This window comes from Lagenorhynchus albirostris, chromosome 18 (genome assembly GCF_949774975.1).
Source record: "Lagenorhynchus albirostris chromosome 18, mLagAlb1.1, whole genome shotgun sequence".
NCBI lineage: Eukaryota > Metazoa > Chordata > Mammalia > Artiodactyla > Delphinidae > Lagenorhynchus > Lagenorhynchus albirostris.
In genome coordinates, this window is record NC_083112.1 from 35,479,186 (window position 1) to 35,504,192 (window position 25,007).

The window sequence follows — 25,007 nt, forward strand, 5'->3', positions numbered from 1 at the left end:
AATTTTATCAAACGTGTACTGAAATAACTACTACTGTGATTTCAATTTACAAGAGTATCAGACAAATTAAACAGTTTATTATTTTAATGATTATGAAAATGGAAAAAAAATACCCCCTAGAGAAGAGCAATTCAACATTGATGACTACCCAGAGAATTAGGCACATATACTCTTTTCCATTCTAATTAAATGGAAAATGCCCATAGATCACCCAAAATAAAAGCTGTTCTTTAATAATATTTAAAAAAATAACAGTACCTGCTAATGTTAAAAAGTGATAATACTAATATATTATTTTGCATAATATTAAAAATTTATTTATCCAAAAATTTATTATGAAATTTCAATATTCTAACCATTAAGCAAATGGCACACATGTTAATTTAATATTTCCTAAATATACATCAAATTTTCCAATTCAAATCCTGAAAAATTGGAGGAAATTTTATTTACTTTCTATATGATCAATTTAAATTAATGAAAACAATTCAGAAATTTCTATTATCAGAATTATTTGTTAGTCTTTTGTCACTTAACCTCATCAAGTGGAATTCATCAGGTGGGTACATTACTTTCTGTCTTTTTTGAACCAAACAATAGTTTATGAAATATTAGTGAGCTTTTTTTTAACCTTTGTTAATTTGAAGTTGTGTTTACTCTAACATTTTCTACCCACTGTTAGCTTCCTTACCAGACCAATACAAATCAACTTAGAATTAATTTTTTCACAATTTCCAAAGATGATAGTGAATGATCACATGATGCAATACTAAAATGTGTATGTACCTTACTTTCTCAGATTTGTATTGCCTAAAAGACTTTCAAGATCAGCACTCTAATATTTTGCCCGTGGAATCTGAGGTTCTGAGAATTAAAGACTATTTTATGTAATATTTTTATTTTAATAACTTATAGATACATTTAAAATGGAATTTAGGAATCCTAACTCTCAAATGACAGTTTTTCCATCTATGAGAACAAGCTTTCCAACAAAAATATTATCTTTTGACTCTCATTTAGCACAAGTTGAAATATAAACTGTCATCATGACACCAGAGCAGAAATGACAACACAGATACTGAATATGTCAATTTTTTTGTGTTATAGTTCAAGTGTAATGCTAGATAATTTAAACCACAAAGACTAGTTTTATTGTAATTCAAAGAAAAAGTTTTCCTGACCAATTAAGTAATATTTTATTATCTGTAAATGTTTTCCTTGAAATTTATGATCATATAATTATTTACTGAGTTTCTCAATGTTCATTACAACCATCTTAATAAATATATTCATATAATTTACTTCTGTATATAAATACTGTCTTTAAATGTATTTTATTGCATAATTAATGAAATTAATACAATCATGTTTATATTTTTAAACTACCAATTGTACTTTTAAAATATATAATCTGTGTATGTGTATATTGATTAACATTTTCAGTAGTCATGACGTCTATTTTATGATTCATTTAGTAGTAAGATACACTGGTATAACACTAAATGCTTTAGGCATATTATCTCCTTAAATGTTTTACTACATACATATTGTTATACTGTAGATATTTAGTTTATACATGAGGAAATTGAAACTTAGTTAAATTACCCAAAGTCAAGTATAGTAGAAAAGGTATGAAATAGAATACTACATGCAAAATATTTAATAATTTTTTTCAAAATGCATTTAAATTTTGATCATTAAAATTCTAACAGTCTTCTTATCATTGTTTCACATGGTCTTTTTTTCTTTGGTCATAAATTAATTAAAGAACAGTATTCTGAGAATGTTATTGTGATATTTTAAATATTTCAGGTATACTTCTGAGGACTCATTTTTTCACTAAAACCTACCTTTATTTGGCGTGGAATAATAAATTGATAAATAGATGTTTAAATAATCAAATTTAATTATTAATTTTAAAGCAAAATATTTCTTTTTTTTCTAAAGAACTTAAGATAAATAAATAAATATAATGGCACCTGACTGAAAAACAGCTTTTAAAAATAGATACCATATACATCTTAGTCTATCACTAAAGTCTTCTGGTGTGGTTTCAAGGACATGGCTACATATATGTTTCCCATTTCCCTGGTGTAAATAGGTGTTGAAATTACACTTAATTTCAACACCTGTGGCGGGGGGGTGGTTGGGGAGAGTTAATCAGTGACAAACAAAAAGTGAAAATAGAAGAGAAGATAGACTAAAAGTTAATATTTTCATTATTTATTTTAAAATTGTCATATATTGTACTATAGAATTCCTGACCAGTACATCTACATTTAAAGGTATATTTATTTCCTTAAAATATTTTAAATATTATTTCACATAAAAGTTATTTGATAGACTATGTTAAGGAGATCATCAATTGCTTGTTTTTTATTTCCACATGGCTATTAATAAAATACAGTTACTGAGGTTATACATTATTATTGTGGTAGTTTTGAAAAAATCAAATCCTTCACAATTCCATGGTTAACACTTTTATTTTTCTTCTAGTACTTCAGGCAGCCTAGAGTTATATATTATTCAATACTTAGGCAGATTAAATACACATTAAACATATGTAAAAGGATGAAACATGTGATCTTGAAGACTAAAATATCCCATATTTCCCACAGGATAAAGTGGCAAATGTTGAGGCTGAAATTATAAAATTACTAAAACAACAACAAAAACATGGTGTGTTTTCTATGATTAAGCCTTCTTATTACCTCTACATTTGGTTTCTGAAATATTTTCAAAGATTTGCTCTAGACTAGCATTTCCCAGCATTTTGTCCTGTATAGTATTAATAGTATTTAAAGGTATTTATCACAAAAGTGTTTCATGTTAAAAAAAAATTATAAATCCATCTTACCTTGTGCCCCTTTTAAAATTTTGCAATGCAGATTGTCACAGTAATTTCTTAATAAAGAAATTCACTTAATTCTAACTCATGGAATCACTGATTTTTCTGAAGAGCACTTATCTCAAGTAAAGGCTATTGATGTCTCATGGAAAGAATAGTCTACTGAACACAGTAGGGAAGCACTGTTCTGGGTGGTTTTATTTTCTAAAGTTTTGGAATTCTTAATGGTAAAGGTTAATAAACACTGGATTTTCATTCAGAGTAAATTATCCTTAATTAAAGGTGTTCTAAGGTGTGCTTATATTTAAAGAAATTGGCTTTCTTCCACTTCTATGAGTCTGTCTACCACAAAGTAACCTGCAAAACTGGCTTTGCTGAACTGGAAAAGCAGCATATTCAGTGAATTCAATAAGTTGACTTATAAAGACCTGGAAATAGAGTCATAAGTAATAATGAGTGTGTTATTCTCGACTCAGTCAGCTGTGGGGATTTTTCAAACCATTAAACAACTTCCCAATTTGCTACAAATTCAGCATAAGTGCTGCACTGTTTTCAAAAGGAGGCTAAGAATAAGAGATGGCAAATATATGGTAAGAATTTAAGGAGTGATGAATATTTAATCACAATGAACACCTGATATCTGGTTTCAGGGAGTAGTCACTCATAATATTCATCTATTATAACAGTAAAAAATGTAACTTGATTCTGACCATGAGTTTTCACCTCATGCTAATATACATTCGTGTTAATGTTTATCTCAGAATATCCCAAATATATATATATATATAAAATTAGATAAATAGGCTATGTCTGAAATATAAAGATCTGTTTAAATGATAAATGTCCATTTCATCTGATTGATCAATATTTTAGGAGAATGGAATGGCATTTTGTTCTGATCTCATGTCCAGAAATGAAGCCTAGACATGTGTTTTCTTTTTAAATAACGTCTCAGCCGCTATTGCCTTCTTACTCCATGTGTCCCCAAGCTTTTTTTTTTTTGTAAATATACGTTTTCTTTAAAAAATTCTCAATCTCCTTTCCCTGTTTATTATCATTGTCTTTAGATTATGCCATATCATGTTTTGAAAGGACTCTATGTTAATTACATAACTCCGGTGACATCTTTCCCCACCTGTATCTATTCCTCACAATGCTTTCAGAGTGAATTTTTTTAAACACAAATTTAGTTATAATGTTCATTGGCTTTGGAACACACACATCAGATACTTATACAGTATACAATATTCATAGCATTACATTCTTTGTTACAATCTTCTTTCCTATAGTTATTAATCTACTTGTAGAAAGCAATGGGATTTTTAAAAATTGTTTTCTAGTTTAACACATGACAAGACTTCTAACCTCTACATCCATAACCTGAACTTCATACTCAGACATGCATGTGTTTGACTAACTACCTGCTTTACCATTAAAAAGTCACCTTGGGGTTGACTCTCCTATGAGGCACTTCCTTGACCATTTCTATCCATTTTTGGAGATGGGTGCTCCTCTTATTGTTCTTTGTTTTGTTTTGTTTTTAAAGGAGGGCACTCAGGCTTTATTTTTTTAATAAATTTATTTATTTATTGGCTGTGTTGGGTCTTTTTTTTTTTTTTTTTGCTGCCACAGGCTTTTTCTAGTTGTGGTGAGCAGGGGCTACTCTTCGTTGCAGTGCGTGGGCTACTAATTGCAGTGGCTTCTCGTTGCAGAGCACGGGTTCTAGGCACGTAGCTTCAGTAGCTGTGGAACGTGGGCTGAATAGTTGTGGCTCATGGGCTCTAGAGTGCAGGATCAGTAGTTGTTGTGCATGGGCTTAGTTGCTCCGTGGCATGTGGGATCCTCCCAGACCAGGGCTGGAACTCATGTCCCCTGGACAGAATGGCAGGCGGATTCTTAACCACTGTGCCACCAGGGAAGTCCCTATAGTACCCTGTTTTAACTCCATTCCTAGCACTGGTAAAATTTTATTTATTTTATTTTTTAAAATATTTATTTATTTTTTTGGCTGCATTGGATCTTAGTTGCAGCATATGGGATCTTTCATTGTGGTGCACGAGCTTCTCTCTAGTTGTGGTGTACAGATTTTCTCTCTCTAGTTGTGGCATGAGGGCTCCAGGGTGCATGGACTCAGTAGTTGTGGCATGCGGGCTTGCCCTGCAGCATGTGGGATCTTAGTTTCCCGACCAGTGATGGAACCCATGTCCCTTGGATTGGAAGGCAAATTCTTTACCACTGGACCACCAGGGAAATCCTGGTAAAATTTTATTCAGATTATTTAGAGGTATGTGTTTACATGGCCTAATCTACTATAAGTTCCTTAAGATCTTATCCTCAATATTTGACACACGTTGGGTACCTAATAACTGTCTCTTGCAATGTAAAGGATTTTAAAAAAAAATAGTTGTTCATCAATGTCTATTATAGTCAAATTTTAAACAGACTACTCAGAACTTTACTAGTCTTTATCTTCTGGGTGTGACATTTTTCTTGAAACAATAAATTTATCTGAAAAATTAAACTCAAACTTTTATGTTAAACTATGATAAAATATTGGAAAACATACAAAACACAAATGAAGTATGACAATTCACCATGATGAATGCTAAAGTGAACTAAAATTTTGTCAGTTTGAAATTATTTTGGTATATTGTGCAGGAATTTCAGTTTTTATTTTTTATTTTTTTGTGTGTATATATATATGTATATGTATACATTTATGTACAAATATATATAAATCAATGCATATATTCATATATATTTACATATGAAAAGAACATATATATTTAATATTTTTCTTATTAATCTAACATTTTCTTTTAGAGTATTTTGTCAGTTGAGTACTTTAATAGCACAGCATATCATGCTCTACAATTCCTCTTAGAAGAATAGAAGTGAAGCCTTTTTCTCCTTGCTGTGACTAGACAGTTTTCACATCCTCAACAAGGCTATGTTCTTTGCATGTGTAAAGTTCCCAGAGTAACAAAAAAATGTCAGAAAAAGAATGCTATTGTTTCAGAAAAAGAATGCTTTTTTAAAAAAATAACATTGACTCAAGATGAGTTATTGATGATTGAGTCAATAACATTGACTAAAGATGGGTGTTTCATGACTCTGTCCTTTGACTGAAACAAATATAAATGTAAATAACTGTATTGTTCATTAAGTCGTTTTGACTATTAAGTTGAGGTGAATGCAAAATATCAAATAAAGATGTCCTGAGAGGAATCGGCATGGAAAGGCAATTCCAATGCTGTAAGAACAAATGAATGTGGGTGTTTGTTTGCATCATTCAACAGATGTGGAATGTGGGTATTTGCATTGTCCAAGTGACGGCTGAAACAAAATCAGATAATTCATTCATTCAGGACTTCCTCAATGATAAAGATTATTTTATTTAGGAATCACGAAATGTGATAAACATCATAACTTCAAATATAAAAGCAGTCTTGCAAGTTGAAGTAGTTTTTTTACCAACATGAAAAATGCAAAATTTGTCACCTCTTAGGGCTTTTTCATGAACTTTCTTTATAGAATTCATTCAAACCCAAATTTTCCCAACAGAGAATAATGAGGTAAATGAAATATGTTTTCAGTACTTAACATTTTGCTTGCATCTGTCTATCCTTCTTCTAATACTCTCTTCTTCCTCTATTCTGCAGCACTCAGCATCCCTCATATTTATAGTTTTCTACCCTTCTGTTTGCTTTCTAGGCTGAGCCTTGGGTTTGGATTTTTCCTAAAGTTTTGTTTTCCCTAGTTAAATGTAATCACGAAATCCCATTGTTTCAGTTTTTCTGAAGATTGGTTGGAATATATGACAGAAAAATAAAACACAAATAAAAAGAAAAATTACAGTATGAAGAAAATTGCAACACAATTGCATAAGAGCAATTACTAAGTGCCATGTACCTGATAGCAAGTTCTTAAGAAATTCCACAATAATAGAATAAAACATTTTATCAATTAAATTGCAAAACTGGAAATAATCTTTAAAGGTAGCTGACAATATATATAGAATAAAACAAGTAAAATATGACAATAATTTGCTTAGATTTTTGTTATCCAAGTACATTAGTTGGCTTGGTCTGCCATAACAAAATACTGTGGACTATGTGGCTTAAATAGCAGAAATTTATTTTCTCACAGTTCTGGAAGCTATAAATACAAGATCAAGGTGCCAGAAAATGTAATTCCTAGTGATGTCTCTTCCTGGCTTGCAGACAGTCAGTCTTCTTCCTGCTGTGTTCCCCCATGGCCTTTTCTCTGGTGGGAGGTGGTGGGGTGGAGGGAGGGTGCACGTGCTCTGCTCTGGTGTATCTTCCTCTCTTATATGGACATAAGGACAACAGATATCTCTGGTTAGGGCCCCAACATTATGACTTCATTTAACCTTAATTATCTTCTTAAAGGCCCTGCCTTCAACTGCAGTCATTTAGAGGTTTAGGGCTTCAACATATGAATTTCGATAAGACACAATTTATTCCATAACACCAAGTATAAAAACTCACTTTGTATTGAGTTTATGCTTATACTTACCTTAATGAGTTGTGATAACCTGATGGTCATAAGGAATATTTAATGACAACAAAATTAACTTTAACACATGCCAACTCAACTGTCAAAATAGCAATTGTTAAAAGATTAACTCATTTGTGAAAATCTACATTTGAATGAAAGGACCTTGAAGCATTTTTTATATATCTTAAGTGTAAGCATTAAAGAATATGCTCTACCACCTAATGATGCCCTGAGCATTTTGGTAAAATGGAACCTTGGAATCCCAAATTCAAGATTTTATTCTTGGGTCTACCTCTTTTCTAATATTTGGCTTCCTTTTTTGTGAAAACATTGAAATTTTATATACATATATATTATATAATTCATATATATAAATACCAAATTTCCTCTGTCCACCTCAATTTTTCCCCTCCAGTCACAACTTGTATGTAATTTGTTTCTCTATCAAGTTACCTAGAAATATTTATTATCTTCTTACATGATATATGTTCAAAGATTATGTATGGCCCTGTAGGAGAGCAAACTTTGCCACCCCAATGAGGTTTCTCTTTGGCATGAAGATTAATGTAGGCTGATTTTTTTTTTTTTGTGGTATGTGGTCCTCTCACTGCTGTGGCCTCTCCCTTTGAGGAGCACAGGCTCTGGACATGCAGGCTCAGTGGCCATGGCTCATGGGCCTAGCTGCTCCGTGGCATGAGGGATCTTCCCGGACTGGGGCACGAACCCATGTCCCCTGCATCAGCAAGTGGACACTCAACCACTGCGCCACCAGGGAAGCCCCTAGGCTGATTATTTTTAAGGTCCAAAAGAATCTTTGACCTTCCCACTAACTGCCTAAAGAATGTACTAGAAAGAGGATCTGTTCCAGGAAGGGAGTCACCACCACATATAACTATAGTATGAACTAGGTGTGTAGACAGGGAAGCACCTAGCAAAGACTGATTGTTAAAATTTCTCTCTGTGTCCCATAGTCTCTGCATAGCCCAGAAAACATTTATTTACCAAACATTTGCTTTTCTATCTCTATGTGAATTGCCTGCCTCCTCCTTGAAACATCAAACCACAACCTCAAACATCCTCTTCTGTCTTTAGCTGAAGGTGGTGTTTAAGGTGAGGGCTTCAGCCATTTTGGTGAGCTAGTTTTCCTGGGTTTCTCCCATGTATGTATGTTACTAAACTTTTGTTTGATTTTCTCCTGTTAATCTAAGTTTAATTCTTAGACCAGCCAGAAGAACCTAGTAGGGTAGAGGAAAATTTCTTCTTCCCCAATAGCTCCTTCTTTTGAATCAAATATGTGATAGTTTGTATGAAAAAATAATAATATTCATTGCTTACTCCTTCAATTATTTGCTCTCTTCTTTATCTTCTCTTTTAAGGCAAGATAAGAAGTTATGTTGACCAAATATGAAATCATAAACTTCTTTGTAACATGCTGAATATATATGTATTAGGAGAAAACCATTGAAGCTATTTTCAAACTGATAAAATTTATCAACAGATAAATTGAAACATTAGCAAAATGTGGGTAGATATAAAAAGCATTCATCTATAAGAATTTAGAAACAATACCATAAGAAGGTAGAGAGATTAAAGCAGGGAAACTTAAACTTCCCTAGAAGATAATCTGGACACTAAAACTTGAAAACAATTTATTCCATCTTGGCTCATGAGGTGATTTCACTTATTTGTCAAGATACAATAAAGCAATGTAGAGAGTAGTACATAGAATAATATTTAATGGCTTGTATTACTTGAGACCTTTCAGAAATAGTTTAGAACTGCTATTAAGAAACATCTTTTCTCTCCCCGGCATTTTAGTATTCTCTATGTATTTTTATTAGAATTCTCTATATGGATGAGATTACCCACAAGGTATAAGAAACTGACTAGAATTTATAAACTATGCACCCCCCCATGAATATCATAGAAGAAAACTAGCTTATACTTTGCTAAATTTCACTACTTCCTTTCAATTAAGAATTCTATTAGTAAGTTTTTTTCAAACAATGTAATTCTGAATGACAATATAATTCGGAAACAATGTAATTATCCAATTAGAATCATATAGGAATTAATATATTTCAAAAATCTGATAAAAATGAATTTGTTTTACATTATATATCTTGTTTTAGGTTCTCTCTAAATTTTAAAATTAGCAAAACTTGAATAATAATTTTAAATAATGTTATGTGATTTAAATATATATGAAATATTTTCACATACTTGATCACATATAATGCTTTGAGGAATGTAAAAAAGACATTATCCACATTTTATATATGAAGGATTAAAATTCATGAAATTTTGCTCATTTTTCACCCTTGGCAATGAGGTATCTATCTTTATCAATTCAGTTTAAGGAAGAATTACTATTGTAAATATTTCTTTACCACATAACAATTGGTTAATCACATCTTCCTGTTTCCTAGAGCACTTTGTTTATGTATTTATTAGTAACACTTTACTAATAGTAGAAGAGTTTTAGTTATATTCTTACAGCTACATCTCTTTTTCTTTGCAATTTATGATGCCTTGCAGCTCAGAAAAGAATTCTATTTATGATTATGTTCCTAAGACAGTGCCTCTAAAACAGTATGAACATGATGAGTGTTTATTGCATCAGTTAATTAATTGTATTCTCCTGGAGGTCAGAAGTAATCATTTTAACTCATATTTCTACAAAGAAAGAAGTTATTTAATTTTTATAACTGATTTCTTCTTGTTTTTAAGCTTCTATTCCTCCTGATGGCAGAATAATTTATACTTAATAGTTAGAAAAAAATAGAAAGAAAAAAATTGTATGGTTCACAACTATGACTTTCAGGTGACTACTCAGTAAATTCGGAATCCAAAGTCCTTATTAGGGTTGTCTCTTCCTTCTCAAGGGTCTCACCCCAATCTTCCTCCTCCCTCAGATGGTGCCTTTTGAAGGAGGTCACTCAAATGTGTTTACAATGACAGAGATGCTTCTCTTCCCCACACTGTCATCTGGGTCCTGAGATTCTCAACTTTCAAATATACAGTACAGGATTAACTACAGTCACCATGCTGTACATTACATCCCCAGGACTTACTTATTTCACAACTGGAAGTTTGTAGCTTTGACCATCTTCATCCATTTCTCCCACCTCCCCCGCTTGCCTCTGGCAACCACCGACGTGTTATATGGATCTACATGTTCATTTTTTGTTTGTTTTTTGGGTTTTTTTATATCCCACATATAAGTGAGATCATACAGTATTTCTCTTTTTTCTCTGTCTGATTTATTTCTCTTAACATAATGCTCTCAAGATCTGTCCATGTTGTCACAAACGGCAGGGTTTTTTTCTTTTGTAAGGCTGAATTAAATATATATATATATATATATATTCATTCGAGTTAGTGCTTTCACTTCCTTTGGACAAATGCCCAGAAATGGAATTTCTCTGAATCTGGTGAATATCACTTTAAACAACTCTCTTCCAGTATGTATCTATACATTAAACTGATTAATGTAACTTCTTGCAATGACTTGCTACTGTTACGCAAGTCCAAGAGGGTTATCTGTAAAGAACAGAAAGGTAAGTAGTTTAATGATTCCTGTTTTGAAAAAGTTAACCAACTGAAAACTGGACTGTTGGATAAAAATCTATCAGTCTTCTCAACACAGCTTAATACACTTCTGCTTAACTGTAAGTACTAGAAAATACTGTAATGACCATATGCTCCATTCTATTATACATTCTATTATAAATTATATTATAGGTTACTCCATTCTAATACAAATTCTGTTATAAATTATTTAAGTTAGGAATTGATGTATTACTTTCTACATACCCTAAAATGTCTGGCATCAGGTTTGACACATTTCAATTATTTTAATGCCTTTAGTACTAAGATTAATAAGCTTCTATTTTCCCTTGTCCCTGAAGTTTGTTCAGTCAGGATGTTTGAACAACTTATTTCATATCCAAACTTTAGAAATTTTACAGAGTGTATGCCCAGTGGAATTAGCTTTACTTGGGAGAATTATTTTAATCCCTTATTGACTGACTTGCAAGATGCATCCACCTTGATGTTTTCACAGGAACTTATTTCACTGATGATGATCAAAGGACGTATGTTGGGCTTTGATCAGAGTAAGTCTAAAGAAACCTGGAAATCTGCAAATATGCGGTGATTAAAATTCTCTCTCCGTCTTCTCTTAGTGAAATGAGGAAAGTAAAATACTGACTGATATAATTAGTGTGAGAGAAAAGAGAATGTTTTTATTTAAAGGTAATTGAGATAGGGCTAAACAAAAATTTAATACCAGGTTCACATTATTATTGAAATTGGGAAAGCCAGTTTTCCAAATAATAAATGAATGCAATCTCTTCAGTTACTTAAGGTATTTACCTCTTCTGGATATAGTGTCTGGCCACTTGGAGATATACCTCTCTCAAGGAAGGTGTACTTGAGGATGACCCTTATACTTAGTGCGTTGCACTTCTTATTCCTGGTTAGTCTGGGGGTGTTGTGTTACCTCTTAACTCAGAGAAATTTCTTATAAGAGAGCTTACAGAAATACAGGATAACACTGGATATCACAATTAATTTTAATCTTTCGGTAGCATTTTACTTATCACAGAATGGTTTGAATTGATATTATGATTTGAGAACCCCATCTGGCTATAATACAGTTCACCAAATTCAGAAAATAATAGCTAGTATTGAAATGTAATTAATGTTATATTAGTAAAACTATCCAACTAGTAACAATTAAATATTTAAAGATTATCTTTTCTTTAGGAGATTGATCTTTTTAGTCCTGGTATTGATGTTTTCAGTCCTGGTAACTAGCAGATACATGGGTTTGCAAGAAAAGGTGATCCACAAATTTCATGTAAATTATTACTTGGAAGATGGTCCACACCAGGGAAGGTTTATAATAGAGACTAGGCACATAGGAGCATGCTAGATATCTTTAGAAAGGAAGGGGGAGTTTAGAAAAAGGAAGCATCAAGACAAATACAAATATCTATTTATGATTTTGTTCTAAGAAAATATAAATATTATTGGTGTATCAAAATATTTATTAAAAACTTTGATAATGTTCTCAGATATAATATCTCTGAAAATAAATGCTGGGGCTTATGCATCTCTCTGTCATGAAGGCTATAACACACATAGCCCAATACATATTTAACATATTGAAAGTTATTACTACATGCAGCTCAAAGGTTAAGAATGCCTTCAGTTAATCCAGTGCTACAGATTATGCAAATCTCTTTCATAGGTGTCATGGTGTCCTCAAAAAGCACAAATGTACAATTTCCATTCTTCTCAATATGAGTCTGATTCCTCACTGAGATGGCAAAGATGGCTTACCAATTACTGTGATCTGTGTTTCTCAGTCAGAAATGTTTTTGTGGAAAATCTAAAAGAAGCATAAATACAAACAATGGCTTCCCATGATGAATCTGCACACATTTGAACACATTCATTTTCAATTATCCTCCTGCAAAATATGATCACAAATAACAGAATTTTATAAAGATATATTCCTACTAATTTCACCTTTAAAATTCAAATAAATGCAGTTAATATTTAAGAATGAGATACATATGAAACCATACAAGCAAGATAAAAGCAGTTTATTTTTTCTACTGGTGAATACAAAGTATAAACAATACAGTACTAAATCATGAATTAAGGAAATTAGAGATCAAGTTTAAGTCCTAAGGATATTGATTTATATACAAAAAGACATAAACTTTTTACACAGGGTGAAGCAACTATTCTCACCTAAGAGTCAGATAGTACAAAGATTTAAAATCACATTAAAGATGCAATAAAGAAATTGTTCACACGGGAGATAGTAAATAGAATAGCCTTGTCAAAGTAGAAAATTAGTCTGGAGGTACAAAGAGAAATGAACCTGAACTAGGTGCTTAAAGTTACATTAGGAAATACTTTCAATTGTAATGCAAGACATTAAAACAAGATATCAAGGTAGTAAATTTTGAATGTATATGTTTCAGGACAGTATGTGGGAGTAGTATTAATTCTGTATGTGATTGCTTGTACCACATATAAGAATTCAAATTATGAATCTTTCTCAAAAACTCAGAAAAGAGCTAATAAGACTGTCAACCAGAGAAGTGGCTTTTGGAAAGGAAAGGGAATAGTGGAATGGAAGAGTCTTAGGCAATATTATAATAATCAATAATATTTGTTGACGCTTTGGATGTAGAGTTGAATGAAAAGATAAGAAACTTTGCTAAATAGAATTTTCAATGGATCAGTATTTCAGGAAGGAAGACAAATTTGAGGACTAATTATTTATTGATACCATATTTTCCAAAATATTTTGAATCAGCTTAAACAGAAATATCTTATAATAGAAGTACAGGTAAAGAAATACCCTAAACAATCAATAAAAAGTAGAAGGCTTAAGCCAATACAGAAAGAAGAGTGATAATGGGAAAGTTCAGATTTAAATATGTGAATTTGAATTGTCAGTGGAATATTCAAGTTTAATGCTTCTTAGTTAAGTGTCAAAATCACCTTACCATAATGTCCAAGATCCCAAATTATTTGTGTAATGGAATTTTGCTATTGACCATGACTGAAAATTAGCAAACCATCAGCTGGGCCTGAGATAAATCATTTAGAAATACAGATATTTGGTTGGTTGTTAAGCAAAGATAATTTTGAAGCACCATAAATATTTGTGAATATTTTTAATTTATATAAGTTCGGATGTGATATTCAATATATTTCTGCCTATACATTGTATATTTTCAAATTTCAATACTGAATATATTATTTAAAATAAATTAATAGATATTCTAATCATAGTAAATGATCAATAACTTAAATAGTTATTAAACAATTCCTAGGAAACCCTCTTAGTTGTTTTCAAGAAGAAGTGCCAGACATGTTCCCTGATTTCCTATAAGTTTATGACTTAGCATGACTATGAATCCCTTAAGTGACTATACAGATGGCAATTGATTAAAGTCTGATATGACCAATAAAAAAAAATTATGCCAACTGTGGCCTGAGTAATAAGTAAGTCCTCCTGGAAGTATTGATAATAGGACTTAAACTGGACTCTGAAGATTGGATCATATTTTAATTGAAGCCCCAGAGGGAAAAGCATTATGAATATCACTTTCTTTAAAGGCATAATCTGTTCAGATGGGAGGAAAGAGATCAGAAGAGCTAAATTATGAAATACAGAATAATGTGCACTAAGGTATTGGGGAAAGTGACTGAATAGCTAAAATGAAGTTATAGAATTTATGGCGTGCTAGTCTGAGGCTGTTGAATAATGTCGTGCAAACAATAAGGAAATAATACATGGTTTTGAATATAGCCTAGACAAAGTAAATTAATGAAGGTGTTCTAAGAAGGGAGAGGAGGGTGGGTTTGAGTAGAATAGATTAGTGGTAAGAGAGATTGCAGGTATCCAGGATCTATTATAGCACCCAGTACAAAATAGGTGCTAACTAAATATTTGCTAAATGAATGAATGAATCCATGCATGCATGCAAGGTCCAGAGCCTACTTAGGATGCAATAAAATTTGTCAGTTTGGAGGTGATGTTCATGCAGGGCACAGGATCACTTATTTCAGTATTAGAAATTCTGAGCTTTCAAACCACCTACAGAACTCCAAACCCATATTAAATAAATATAAGTTAATCATAAATTATAAATACATGAAACCCATTTCACTTATCGGTAATAAGAACTGTCATTTGAGTTAATATTATGAGCTCTACTTGTTTTGATTATGTCATTATTCTTCTCTATTTGTACCGTCAGCTTAGCCAATTATTTTTCTTCTCAAGGCAATCAAATATTTCTGTATTCAGAATAAAATTAATGAACCTGCTCCTCACTTCATAGATGGTTTCTTCCAAATAACTGGAGAAGGAATCTTTCTGCTGTATCATTCATATGTATCAGATGTAAGCTTTAGCATGTCAGTAATTTGTGTTTCCCTTTTGACATGATAGGGCTGAAAGAGAACATAAAAAGCTCTGTTTGTCTACTTTTCTCACGTATTTAAAAATAAAAATAATGTCCTCACACACTTTAGCCAGAATCGTCAGTATGCTAGCAAAAAGAACAAGAAGATATTTCAGTCTCTTAAAATTTCATGATTCTATTCTTTGTCAAAATTCTTTTCAACTGATGTTAATGGGATTTTAGGGGTAAGATGCAGGTCTATCTATTCATATAGATGAGTATTTTTCAGGGTGCAGACAGATGTTCTGGCCACGGTTGAGCTACTTACTGTTGCATAAACATAGACCATTCCAGTTGCAAGCAGATACTGAAATAATAACTGATGAAGGACTACAAAAAATCGGTGAATCAACTAATTTGCATGGCAAACTTTTGAGCATAATTGTCCAATTCCCTCTCTATAGTCTTTGAAAGTCTATCAGAAAATGTGGAAATATATAGAAAACCTCCCTAGGCATAAGACAACTTATGTTTTCCCTTGAGAAGTGGGACAGCCCTACCTATGAGTTTATTTATTGTGTTGCCACAAAGTTCTGTCATAACTGAACTCTCTCCTTTGACCAGCACCTCCACTGACTTAAATAGGCTCAAGTTTCAAGGTCACACTCAGTGTGACTACTAAGTATTTGTTTCCCTGTAGAATGTCTTAGAAACTGCTTACTAAAAACAACTGAAAATATTTTATGTGTATCCCCTATTTATAAGAAATTGAAGTAGAAAATCACTTTTCCTGGTGTTTACAGTATATGATAATATTCATCTTATTTATTTTTTCAAGCAGAAAACTTGAAAGACTATGTATGAAACTGTCACTTCTTTTCTAAGGACTGTCACTTCTAATAGTAAACAATTTTGTTTTATAGATTCAAATTCTGTGAGTCGATTATTTTAGCACAACACCCAATAGCAAAACAACAGTTTCAAATATTATGAAATAATATGAGGTATATGAAATTTTGTCACTCTCTTATGAATGTGAGAATGTTTTCATAACTTTGATTGCCCAAGGATATAGTCTTAGAAGACTCAATACATTCTTTGGTCCATAATAAGTTTAGACATCTTTCTTTAACTGTTTATTCAATATTGCATTCCATTTTCCAATGGACACTTTAACCAGATAAAAGGTACAGGAATACCTTAGAATATAGTTTATTTTCTTCTCAGCCACTAACATTATATATAATTAGATTTTTTTGACTCTTACTGCAAAATTAGAGTTGTGTGCCCTCTTTGTAATAAGAGTAGGTTGTGCAGCACAAATTTGTGCATTTGATTTTGTTTACTTATAAAAGAAATGTTACAGTGTTACAATTTAAGGTAGTATTTATACATGCAAGTTGCTGCAGAGAATCATGACAGATTCTAGCCAAGAGAGTATTGTCTTTGACACATTAAGGTAATTATAGAGAAAGGAGACAATTATTTGAATGTTTTCTTATTTGGAGGTTGGAAAACCAATGTAAAATCTGGATACTTGAATAGTACATTTTATTTTAATGAAGCAATATTTTCAGAATCATAATTTCCAATTTATAGCAAGCATTTGAAATAAATTCATATAAATATTCTTGGAAAATGAAGTTTGAGTAGTGTCTAGGTGTAAGCACACAGGATTAAAAAACATTAAATATATTTTTAACACCTTTATTGGAGTATAATTGCTTTACAGTGGTGTGTTAGTTTCTGCTTTATAACAAAGTGAATCAACTATATATATATACATATATCCCCATATCCCCTCCCTCTTGTGTCTCCCTCCCGCCCTCCCTATCCCATCCCTCTAGGTGGTCACAAAGCTCCGAGTTGATTTCCCTGTGCTATGTGGCTGCTTCCCACTACCTATCTACTTTATATTTGGTAGTGTATATATGTTCATGCCACTCTCTCACTTCATCGCAGCTTAAATTTCCTCCTCCCCGTGTCAAGTCCATTCTCTACATCTGCGTCTTTATCCCTGTTCTGCCCATAAGTTCTTCAGAACCATTTTTTTTCTAGGTTCCATATATATGTGTTAGCATACAGTATTTGTTTTTCTCCTTCTGACTTACTTCACTCTGTATGACAGACTCCAGGACCATCCACCTCACTACAAATATCTCCATTTCATTTCTTTTTATGGTAATGTAATATTCTATTGTATATATGTGCCACATCTTCTTAATCCATTCACCTGTCGATGGACATTTAGGTTGCTTCCTTGTCCTGGCTATTGTAAATAGAGCTGCCATGAACATTGTGGTACATGACCCTTTGAATTATGGTTTTCTCAGGGTACATGCCCAGTAGTGGAATAGCTGGGTCATACGGTGGTTCTATTTTTAGTTTTTTAAGGAACTTCCATATTGTTCTCCATAGTGGCTGTATCAATTTACATTCCCACCAAAGGTGCAAGAGGGTTCCCTTTTCTGCACACCCTCTCCAGCATTTATTGTTTGTAGATTTTTGATGATGGTCATTCTCCGGTGTGAGGTGATACCATATTGCAGTTTTGATTTGCATTTCTCTAATGATTAGTGATGTTGAGCATCCTTTCAAGTGTTTGTTGGCAATCTGTGAATCTTCTTGGGAAAAATGTCTATTTAGGTCTTCTGCCAATTTTTGGATTGGTTGTTTGTTTTTTTGATATTGAGCTGCATGAGCTGCTTGTATATTTTGGAGATTAATCCTTTGTCAGTTGCTTCATTTGCAAATATTTTCTCCCATTCTGAGAGTTGTCTTTTCACCTTGTTTATGGTTTCCTTTGCTGTGCAAAAGATTTGAAGTTTCATTAGGTCCCATTTTTCATTTTTTTTTAAATTTCAATTTCTCTAGGAGGTGGGTCAAAAAGGATCTTGTTGTGATGTATGTCATAGAGTGTTCTGCCTATGTTTTCCTCTAAGAGTTTTATAGACTCTGGTCTTACATTTAGGTCTTTAATCCATTTTGAGTTTATATTTTTGTATGGTCATAGGAAGTGGAGTGTTCTAATTTCATTCTTTTACATGTAGCTGTCCAGTTTTCCCAGCACCACTTATTGAAGAGGCTGTCTTTCCTCCACTGTATATTCTTGCCTCCTTTATCGAAGATAAGGTGACTATATGTGCATGGGTTTATCTTTGTGCTTTCTATCCTGTTCCATTGATCTATATGTCTGTTTTTGTGCCACTACTATACTGTCTTGATTACTGTAGCTTTGTAGTATAATCTGAAGTGAGGGTGTCTGATTCCTCCAGCTCCATTTTTTTTTCTCAAGACTGCTTTGACTATTCAGGGTCTTTTTTGTGTCCATAAATATTGTGAAATATTTAGTTCTGGTTCTGTGAAAAATGTCATTGGTAGTTTGACAGGGATTGAATTGAATCTGTAGATAGTTTTGGATAGTATAGTCATTTCCAAAATACTTATTCTTCCAACCCAAGAACATGGTATATCTCTCTCTCTGTTTGTATCATCTTTAATTCCTTCCTCAGTGTTTTATAGTTTTCTGCATTCAGGTCTTTTGTCTCCTTAGGTAGGTTTATTCCTAGGTATATTATTCTTCTTGTTGCAGTGGTAAATAGGAGTGTTTCCTTAATTTCTCTTTCAGATTTTTCATTATTAGTGTTTAGGAATGCAACAGATTTCTGTGCATTAATTTTGTATCCTGCTACTCTACCAAATTCATTGATTAGCTCTAGCAGTTTTCTGGTAGCATCTTTAGGATTCTCTATGTATAGTATCATGTCATCTGCAAACAGTGACAGTTTTAGTTCTTCTTTTCTGATTTGGATTCCTTTTTCTCCTCTGATTACTGTGGCTATAACATCCAAAACTATGCTGAATAATAGTGGTGAGAGTGGACAACCTTGTTTTGTTCCTGATCTTAGTGGAAATGTTTTCAGTTTTTCACCACTCAGAATGATGTTGGCTGTGCGTTTGACATATATGGCCTTTATTATTTTGAGGTTAGTTCTCTCTATGCCTACTTTCTGGAGAGTTCTTTTCATAAATGGGTGCTGAATTTTGTCAAAAGCTTTTTCTGCATCTATTGAGATTATCATCTGGTTTTTACCCTTCAATTTGTCAATATAAAGTATCACATTGATTGATTTGAGTATATTGAAGAATCCTTGCACTTTTGGGATAAACCCCATTTGATCATGGTGTATGAGCCTTTTAATGTGCTGTTGGATTCTGTTTGCTAGTATTTTGTGGAGGATATTTCCATCTATGTTCATCTGTGATGTTGGCCGGTAACTTTCTTTGTTTGTGACATCTTTGTCTGGTGTTGGTATCAGGGTGATGGTGGCCTTGTAGAATGAATATGGGAGTGTTCCTTCCTCTGCTGTATTTTGGAATCGTTTGAGAAGGATAAGTGTTACCTCTTCTCTAAATGATAGAATTCTCCTGTGAAGCCATCTGGTCCTGGGGTTTTGTTTGTTGGAGGAGTTTTAATCACAGTTTCAATATCATTCCTTGTGATTGGTCTGTTCATATTTTCTATTTCTTCCTGGTTCAGTCTTGAAAGGTTGTGCTTTTCTAAGAATTTGTTTATTTGTCATTTATTTGTCATTGTTGTTTATTTGTCATTTATTCCAGGTTGTCCATTTTTTTGGCATATATTTGCTTATAGTAATCTCTCATGATCCTTTGTATATTTGCATGTCAGTTGTTACTTCTCTTTTTTCATTTCTGTTTCTATTGATTTGAGTATTCTCCCTTTTTTTCTTGATGAATGTGACTAATGGTTTAGCAATTTTGTTTATCTTCTCACAGAACCAACTTTTAGTTTTATTGATCTGTGCTATTGTTTGCTTCATTTCTTTGTCATTTATTTCTGATCTAATTTTTATGATTTCTTTCCATCTGGTAACTTTGAGGGGTTTTTTGTTCTTCTTTCTCTGACTGCTTTAGGTATACAGTTAGGGTTTTTACTTGAGATTATTCTTATTTCTTGAGGTAGTATTGTATTGCTATAAACTTCCCTCTTAGAATTGTTTTTGCTGCATCCCATAGGTTTTAGGTCATCATGTTTTCACTGTCATTTCTTTCTAGGTATTCTTTGATTTCCTCTTTAATTTCTTCAACAATCTCTTGGCTATTTAGTAGTATATTGTTTAGACTCCATGTGTTTGTATTTTTTATAGATTTTTCCCTGCTACTGTTATCTTGTCTCATAGCACTGTGGTCAGAAAAGATACTTGATACAATTTCAATTTTCTTAAATTAACCAAGGTTTAATTTGTGGCCCAAGGTATGATGTTTCCTGGAGAATGTTCTATGAGCACTAGAGAAGAATGTGTATTCTGTTGTTTTTGGATGGAATGTCCTATAAATATCAATTAAGTCCATCTTGCTTAATGTATCATTTAAAACTTGTGTTTCCTTATTTATTTTCATTTTGGATGATCTTTCCATTGGTGAAAATGGAGTGTTAAACTCCCCTACTATGATTGTGTTACTGTCGATTTCCCTTTTTATGGCTGTTAGCATCTGCCTTATGTATTGAGGTGCTCCCATGTTGGGTGCATAAATATTTACAATTGTTATATCTTCTTCTTGGATTCATCCCTTGATCATTATGTAGTGTCCTTCTTTGTCTCTTGTAATGATCTTTATTTTAAAGTCTATTTTGTCTACAGTTTACAGTTGCTCCCAAAGTCCACTACTTCAATTTTAGGATGATTCATTTTCTATTCAGGTATTCCACAGATTCAGGTACATCAAGTTGATTGTGGAGATTTAATCCACTGCTCCTGAGGGATTTAATCCACTGCTCCTGAGGCTGCTGGGAGTAAGTTCCCTTTCTCTTCTTTGTTCACACAACTCCTGGAGTTCAGCTTTGGATTTGGCTCTCTTCTACATGTGGGTTGCCCTCTGGCATCTGTTCTTTGCCCAGACAGGAGGAGAGTTAAAGGAGCAGCTGATTAGAGGGCTCTGGCTCACTCAGGTCGGGGTGTGGGAGTGGTATGGAATGCGGGGTAAGCCTGCACAGCAGAGGCCCGCATGATGTTACACCAGCCTGAGGTGTGCCATGTGTCCTTCTGGGGATATTGTCCATGCATCACAGGACCCTGGCAGTGGCGGGGTGCACAGGCTCCTGGATGGGGAGGTGTGGATGGTGACCTGTACTTGCACACAGGCTTCTTGGTGGCTGCAACAGCAGCCTTAGCGTTTCACGCCCGTCTCTGGTGTCCATGCTGATAGCCGTGGCTTGCACCCATCTCTGGAGCTCGTTTAGGCAGTGCTCTGAATGTCCTCTCCTTGTGCACCCTGAAACAATGGTCTTTTGCCTCTTAGGCAGTTCCAGACTTTTTCCCAGACTCCCTCCCGGCTAGCTGTGGCCCACTAGGCCCCTTCAGACTGTCTTCGCACAGCCAACACTAGTCCTCTCCCTTGGACCTGACCTCCAAATCCTGAGCCTCAGCTCCCAGCCCCCACCCACCCCAGCAGGTGAACAGAAAAACCTCTCAGGATGGTGAGTTCTGGTTGGCACTGATCCTCTTTGCGGGAATCTCTCCACTTTGTCCTCTGCATCCCTGTTGCTGCTCTCTCCTCCGTCAGTACGAAGCACCGCTTCCTGCCCAAATCCCCATCTCCGCCAGTGAAGGGGCTTCCTGGTGTGTGGAAAAATTTCCTCCTTCACAGCTACCTCTAAGAGATGCAGGTACCATCCCTATTCTTTTGTCTCTGTTTTTTCTTTTTCCTTACCCAGGTATGTGAGGAGTTTCTTGCCTTTTGGGAAGTCTGAGGTCTTTTGCCAGCGTTTAGTAGGTGTTCTGTAGGAGTTGTTCCACATATAGATGCATTTTTAATATATTTGTGGTGAGGAATTTGATCTCCACATCTTAGTTCTCTGTCATCTTAAAGGTCCTCCGCATTAAATATTTTTATGGTGCTAATATGTGGTTCAACTCCTCAAACCATTAACAATCAAAACTATTTGTATTTTAATAACAAATGTAATGGTCATTTGAAAGAAGTATTGTTTAAATAATTGTATTTCTTTTCATTTTTTCCTAATTAAAGTGAAGTTAGTGATAAAGCCAGTAAACTTTAAGAAGAATGTACAAAAATAAAGTAATAATGTTTAATATAAACAATTTCAAAGAACATCCTTATTCTAATTAAAAATTTATAACATTTCTGGCAACTGGAACTAACAAAGTTACTATTGAGTATTCTAGCTATTAAGGGATATATTATTCTAGTATTTTATGTTAGTCATTTCTGAATATCATACACAAGATTTGCATATATGTTTATTGACCCAGTTCTCTTCTGCCACTATAGGTTTACCCTACAACTTGATGGTCATTATTTACTCACAAAGATAAACTACCAATGTTATAGAGAGGTAGATCATATTTGCAAAGTGACTGCCTAGCTGACATGGATCCTCGGATGGATCAGCTTCCTAGAATTTTACAGTCTTAATCGTTAATACACCCTATGCTGTCCTTCATATTAAGTCTAAGGATATTCTTATTTCTGACATATTTTCTACATGACAAAATATTCTGAAACATTATTTTGCACATAGTGAGATCTTTTCTTGAGGTTTAATGCACAATTAACTCATAGGGACATAGTCAATTTTTATCCCAAGCGTAAGAACATATCTAACAGTGAAGATATTGACAAACTTCCAAGGACATTTTTCTTGTAAACTAAGTTGTACTATAATTATCTTTGACTGGAAAGGGTATTAGTATATAATATCCTAAGAATAAAATCTGATTTATAGACAATTACTGTACAAATTCTTGTACATAAACATGACTATGTTTCAAAGTAGTATACCATTATTGAAACATATTGATATTTTTTCTAAGTGGAACAAGCAGAGGAACTGTTACAGTAGTTTAATTTTATTCAAAAATTTAAGAATGTAAAAAACAAAACTAACTTCCATTGTATAGTGAGGAGAAAAATTTGTGTTAATCTTGGATCATTGCAGAAAATCTAAAGATAGTCCAAGTTTAAAGGATAACTTAACCATCTTATTATTCCGAACTTGTGCCTGAATTTGGGATGGAATAATCCTAAAAAATGTCAGGGGAGATGAAATACAGACACAAGTCATATAGTACTCATAAGTGAGAAATAGTTACAAGTAATAGTTTGAAAACACACACTAATAAGTACAGAGATTATGAAGAATTCAATTTTTTTCAAAATAAATAACTTTTTCAAATGATTGGGTACACTAAAGTTAAGAAATTTTACAAAATGATTTGTTAATAAAATGGAAAATATCATTTAAGTACAGAATATCTGTCATTTTACAGAAATAAAGTATAAGTTTTAATTTTATATTGTATATCTTCCAGATCTTTTTTTTTTTTTTTTTTTGGCTTGCTATGAGCTGATTTTTATTGGGAGAAACAAGAAAAACAGGGCCACTGTCTTCAGAAGGCTCGAGTTAAATAAACCATGTGTTTCCTGAGTAAGGCATTCTCACATTTAGAAACTGTTCATCAGATTAGACAGTTGACATTTGGGGATGGCGGAACAGAGATACTAAACAGGGAGAAGTTGGTGGGTGTGGTTCCTGCCAGAGCAAACTTGGCAGCCTCCTGATGGGATGAAGGGGACACAGGGGAGGAGTGCCAGCCCACCTTACTCATGAGCCCCAGGAAGTGTGGTTTGGATAGTTGGAGAGAGAATGAAGCAGAGATGCTTTAAACTCATTCAAAACCAACTTCACTGTCTTTCTAATGGTTGATCCTTCTGCTGACCTCTCTATGTAAAAGTTTGTGATCTGTTGGCTTCTTCTCTGTTTCTTAACCATTTATAATACGTGCAGACATGTGAGGCCCAGGTGGGCTTTGAAGAGGCCTGGAGAGGAGGTGTTTGCCCATAAATGGAGATTTTGAAACTTAAGACAAGCCTTACTCAAGACCAAGTGGACTGCCACACATGCAGTGAGGTCTAGGGAGTCTGAGATCTAAGTTCTAGGTCTAAGGAGTTCTTTTTTTTTTCTTTTTTTGAATTTGCATCTTTTTAAAATTTTTATTTTAAATTGGAGTATAACTGATTAGCAATGTTGTGTTAGTTTCAGGTATACAGCAAAGTGATTCAGTTATAAATATATATGTATGTATTCTTTTTCAAGTTCTAGGATATACTTTAAAATAAATAATATGTAATATATTTTTATGCATACATCTATCAACATTGAGAAATTCATTTCCTTTTAGAAATTATTACTTGAAAGTATTTTAAACCTAGGCACTCAGAGTTGACTCTGCTCTGATACTTTATTTTTACAGGATTCCATACATTTCTTTATAACTGTATATTATCCATAAACATTTTGAAATAGTCCTTATATACATTGTATGAGTGTTTAGAAATATATAAATATTTAGCTATCCAAAAAGATGATAAAATCAATGTTTTTAGCCTCAGCTTTATCATCAATGTATATATTATCTTACTGAATTTTAAAAACTATAATAGTTTCCTTAAGCAAACAAATGAGTTCGTTCCTGGCTTTTCATGGGTTGAGTCCTTGCCATGAAAGAAGGCGAGTCTTTCTTCTTTTTATTGGCTCTACTATTGTCTCAGAGTATGAGAGCTCCCCCTCTGAGCCCCCAACTCTATTTCATTAAGGTTTCTATTCATTAATATCTTACAAGTAAAATAGTAGTCCCTTAAAAAAGAAAGAAATG

The 25,007-nt window shown here is 33.2% G+C and overlaps 1 protein-coding gene across 2 annotated transcripts in view; it reads left to right on the forward strand.

The window, feature by feature from the left end:
• KLHL1 (kelch like family member 1) overlaps positions 1–25,007 on the forward strand; it is a 388,765-nt gene that overhangs the window by 259,698 nt on the left and 104,060 nt on the right. The window lies entirely within an intron of this gene.